Consider the following 6000-nt stretch of genomic DNA (forward strand, 5'->3'; position numbering starts at 1 on the left):
AATTGTCAAGTGGAACTAAAATAGGAACGATTAATGGGATTAATCATGATTAATCGATTGTTGGAATAATTGTAAACTAGTAATCAAATAAAGTTAATCAATAATTGGAGTATAGTGTATTCTGAGCAGAAATAGCCAAAACTGAAAACATTTTGATTTAAGATAAATGCTATCTTTTCACTGTAAAAACAAAAAACCGTAGTATTTTTGGAATAGTTTACAGACCTTTATATAGCATATATTACACATATTTTAGCACACTTAAAAAATGACAAGACTAACTTGCTTTTAAGCAAGATTTATGAGCTTGTTTTGATTGTATGATTCATTATTATTGACAAAAATGTTTCATTTCCACTGGCAGATTATTTAATTAAAACATGACATTTTTCATGTTTTAATTACGGGCAGATTATTTTACAGGTAAAATAATAATAAATAGTACTTCTTAAAATCAATATTAATTACATAATAGAAGCTCCTTTATCTTTCTGAAATGTTCAAGTTGTAAGTAAACACTTAAAGCAAAACAAAAATATTTCCTGTAGAAACTCAAACAAAAATGCTTTTCTAAAATCATATTTTTGCAGTGTTAGCTAAAATTCCTCAAGTGACTTTACCCGGTTCAAATTAACTAAAGAAATGCTATAAAACTGCTTTGTAGGCAATAAAATATTTATTTTCCTATTAAAAATTGGAATTTAGTTGTTCATTTGCATCTTTAATGTTGTATAGAACAGGCGATTAAATTAAAAATCTTTTGTCCAATTACGGTACTAAAAAATATAGCTCAAATGTTTTTTCAGTGTTAGTAACAAAAAAACAAACAAAAAAAAAATCACAATTTGCAGATTTTTGTGCTAAAATTTGGTTTCTGCTGTTTCCAAAAACAACAAGGTGTTTTAGTGGCTTCTGAAAAATGAGGCATTTCAAAAACTTTCCAAAAGTAACATCACAAATCTCTAAGAACTGCCCTGACCTAGTGACCCCAGCGGAATCCAGACCCGTTACCTAGCAACCAAAACTGCATTCCACCCGTCACCTAGCAACCGGAGTTCCAGCACTTTTGACCTGCTGGTCTCACCTCTGTATGTGCTGCAGGGACAGTTAGTTAGTTAGTGACAAGCAGGCTTTTCAAATAAGAACAAATAAGAAAATACTTTTATTTTTAACCAATGATCTTCCTCTGTGCCAAACACATCCATGTTGGCTCAAATTGCCACTATAATTTACTGTTATTCTATTATTCATGTTATTTTTCTTCCACATGCTGCAATTAACTCAGATGTTTTATCAATTTACTTAGAATATGACGTATTGTGACAAAATTTAAGTGTTTAGTATGTATTTTACATCGTTTAATTAGCTTCCCGTATAAAATCCTTCTAATTTGTCTTTGTTTTTCGTTTTCTTCTGTCTTTACATTGACACAGTTTATCCTTGTGCTCAGCCCTTTACTGAGTCGCAGTGACATGGTTAAAGGCAATAAATGTTTAAAGAGGGATAAGAATAGAAAGATTACAAATGTAAGACAGTAAATTTTGACTTCTGAGGACTGGAACATTCTTTTGTGAATAATATTAAAAGATCACAGCTAAAAGTCAGATGTGAAGGTCACAAACGGAGCTAAATATTTTCTTTGCCTCATTGATTTACACCCTTGGAGTTCGTTTAGAGTTACTCTGTAATTTGTATTGCCAGGACACAGTCTGCATTGTTGAAATAATTTTGAGTGGAAAAGGTCAGGATACAGAAGCTAAGCACAGGTTTCAGTAGCAAGCAAAAACATGATTTAGAAAGCAGAGCATATTAACCAAAACAACTGGAAAAGACCACACACCTTACCCATGGCCGCACATTAGCACGTTTACCTTAAACGACAGGCAGATTGTCCACATATCCAGGGAGAGAAACATAACAAAATACAAAAATGGCTGCCATAACAACTCAGAAACAATGTTTATCATGCTTGGGAGCTTCTGGCAGAGAAAATGTGAGGTTTTTGGGGTGAGATGAGGGAGGGAGAGTGAAGGAGAGTTTGGAGAGAAACACACAAAACACTCAGAGCCGAGGGGTAGTCTGTTCCACTCAGTGATCCATCCAGTTAAAAGCAGATGAACCACAGATGAACCCAATAGGACTGAAGCATGGTGAACAATTTTCTTCAGTGAATTTTTCACAGTTTAAAGGGGACCTATTATGCAAAATTTGCTTTTTGCCCATTTTTATATTTATATTTGGGTCTAAAAACAGCCGAAGCGTCATGTTGTGGCGATACGTTTATGTGTTTTGGTGTCTGGGAAACGAACCATTTCAAATTCCTCCAGGCTGTTAAGTTACAATGGATGGGCACTGCATGGTCACCTAGCAACCCAAGCTGAGCTGCAGCATGTTTGGTCAGCTGGTTTTACCACTGTACAATGGCTGCTGGAAAAGACAGGGGTTTTGTGATTGACTTACCATCCAGAAACCATTTGCTGTATTCTTGTTATTTGTGCAGGAGGCTCTACTAATGTTTCTCTACAAATGTACATCTGTGAGTCCCATTGGTTTATAGGCTGTACACTAACATCTTAATTACATTTTTTACTCAAAATCATTCTTAGGTAATGAGATTTTAGTCTACTCTCTTTTTCCCTACTGGTTTGTTTTAGGGCGTCTTTTCATTTTAAATCCAAATAAGCTGCTGGCCACGCCCACCGACTCAACATTTACACTCGCACATGAAAACATCAGCAAAAAGATGAGCAAATATACAACCATTCATCTTTGAAAAGCAAAAGTTGAGCCTCCTACACAAATGACAAAAATGCAGTGAGTGGTTTCTGGGTGGTAGGTCAGCAACAAAACACTTGTCTTTTCCAGCAGCCATTGTACAGTGTATACAGCGGTAAGACCAGCTGAACAAATGTGCTGCAGTTAAGCTTGGGTTGCTAGGTAACGGGCGGAATGCAGTTGAGGTTGCTAGGTAAAGGGCGGAATGCAGTTGAGGTTGCTAGGTAAAGGGCGGAATGCAGTTGAGGTTGCTAGGTAACGGGCAGAATGCAGTTGAGGTTGCTAGGTAAGGGTGTATGCTGATTTGTTACATTACATTCTGGAGGTTTTTGAAACAGCTCATTTTCCAGAAACAAAAAAACATTAACTAATTGTCAAAAAATTATTTTGAAGCTGATTTTAGAAGCAGTAGAAAACCAAATGAAATTACAAGAACAAAAGCCCTTTTTGCTGTAAAATGTGTTTCTCATGTCCAGTAAAAGTAAGACATTAACTAGACGCTAACAAGACCAGGTCAACAGAAAAAATCTACATAAGGCCACAATGCCTCATGTGTCGAAATAAAAACAGCTGTGAGAAAAGACTTTTACCCATAAATGACACTAATGGACTTGCTAAGGGACATCATTGTGTTTAAGGAAAAGCAATTGGATTCATCATAAAAGCCTGTTATGACACTAACAGAAGCATGAAAGGTTGCCAGAGTAACGCAAAGGAGAATGTTTCTGATTTAATTGTTATGTTAACCAGAGAAGGAACAGGCTAGCTGATAAATGCTGGATGGGTTTTGGTGAGTCTTTGACAAAATGACAAACACTTTTTTCCATCATGGCAGACGAAATAACTCAATGTTCATCTGAACAACAAACTGGACTGAAGAGAGAAAACCGTACTCCCACAGGAAGCCATGGACAACATGACATAAAACATTTAACTTCCCTTTGGGATTTATAATTTTTCACATTTTAAATTGAACCAAACTGAACTAAATTGAATACCACAGATTGACATGATAGCAGATGAATCAGAGTTAAGCCCTACTGGACTTTAGAAGTAATTTTCACCTGAAAAAATACATAAAGTATTAAGAATAGCTCCAGTTATCTGAACAAAAATGCAAACTTTTGGTGCCTGTGTAAAATTAAGATATTTGGGAGAAGAGGTAAAATTATTATGCAAAATTGACATTTTGCATAATAATTTTGGGTTTCTACTGCTTCTAACAACAACCCAAGCGCTTAAAAAAAAAACATCGGTTTTTGGCAATATGTTAATATTTTTTGGAGTCTGAAAAAATAAACTGCTTCAGAAATCTCTGGAATGTAAAGTCACACATCAGCAGGCACTGACCTTCCCCTAGTGAAGGGGCCAGCCCCTTACCTGGCAACCCCAGCAGTGTAACAGATGGTATCAATGAGTCTCGGAAGTCGTTCAGGTGGGTCTCAACCAGATATTTTATTTCTTTTTTTATTCTGGGGGAAGAAGGGAAAACAAATGAACAACCTCCTCAACTCCTTCTCCCTGCACTCCAGCTCCACAGCAGCACAGAACAACGCTCTCCTAACATTTTTTCTCTCTCTCAGACTTAACAAAAGTTAACAAAAAAAGAAATCTTCTCACAAAAATCGTAAACTAAAAACAAGAGGAGAAAAACGCCACCTGGTGGCCACAACAACACAATACAGTGGGACAGAGTTAAATAAACAGAGATAAAAAGTATAAATTAAAAATAAAAACACATACCTGGGGGAAGAAGGGAAAACAAATGAACAACCTCCTCAACTCCTTCTCCCTGCACTCCAGCTCTAAAAATGTGAAAATAAAAACAATGTTCAACCGAGCTGTACTGGACTAGCACCGGTCGTTCGCGCCAAAATAAAAAAGGAAATTATAATAAAACTGTTTATAAAAAAAACCACAATGACGGTCAAAACTGCAAAATAACACACTAACAAACAATAATAAACAACATATGGTAAAGACATCAACATGAACAACATCCATACAGAAAAACAAACATATCTCAGCAGCTAACTTTCCTCTGACTGACCCACAGCAGCGCAGAACAACGCTCTGAGGGAAAAAGGGGGGGCAGAGGAGCTATGAGGGCGGGAGTAAACTACGGAAGCCCAGGAACCACAAACGAGGCGGAGAGCAGAAGGGCGACCCCCGCAGGCAAAAACAACAAAATAAATAAAAATAACTGAATAAGATAAAATTCACAAATTCTCAATATAAAATGAATAAGAAATAATAATTTAACAAAGAAACACATTTGTAACTCTGTTACAGCAGAACTCCACCTGTTACATAGTAACTCCAGCACAACTCCACCCGTTACCTGGCAACCCCAGCAGAACTCCACCCGTTACCTAGCAACCCCAGCAGAATTCCAGAATGTTTGGTTAGCTGGTTTCAACGCTGTATGTTTTGTGTGTACTGAATCCTGTTTACTGAGGTATGAAAGGAAGTTTTATCTCAGAGGAACAGTCTGTCTAGGATTTTCTGACTATCACTCCTGATAAATAAAAAACTATCTTTGAATTGTTTGAGCTGGGATACAAAAAGTAAAATGAAAACAACTAAATTCAGATAGTTCTACGTACTACTGAATACAAAATGTAAAATGTATATTTATTTTGTTTAGTTCTGGCTTAATTTCTGCTCTGAAATTTTTTTTAAGACTGTATACTTCAGTTAATCGATTAACCTATTGCTAAATTAGTTGACTTTCATGAAACTGCGGTGTGAGGTGGTGAGGCAGACGCAGTGGACCCAGTTGCTGAGAGAAATGATGACGGTTTAATGGTGAAGAATGCACAAATAATCTCAAAATCCAGGCAGCACAGCTAAGCTACCACTGGTAGCACCGGCAACAAAAACCAAAACGCAGCAGGAACAAGACAGAATCGGCAAAGACACAGAAACACAGGTGACATTAAATACACAGAAGTAATCAGGGAATGAGACACACCCTTACACGGAGACTCAAAAGACACAAACCTAAAATAAACACACAGAAAAACTCAAATCAACACAGAGAAAACCAAATCCTGACATTGATGATCATTTCAATAATCAATTAATCATGAGTGATCACATTAATCGCTTCAGATTATCTACTTTTGTTCAGATTCTGGGTTTTTTGCATGACAGAAAAAGATGAAAAGTTTAAGTTAGTGCATTTAAAGTAAGTCAAAACTAAGATATTTAGTTTTAGATATT

Source organism: Xiphophorus maculatus, chromosome 6, assembly GCF_002775205.1.
Source record: "Xiphophorus maculatus strain JP 163 A chromosome 6, X_maculatus-5.0-male, whole genome shotgun sequence".
NCBI classification, from domain to species: domain Eukaryota; kingdom Metazoa; phylum Chordata; class Actinopteri; order Cyprinodontiformes; family Poeciliidae; genus Xiphophorus; species Xiphophorus maculatus.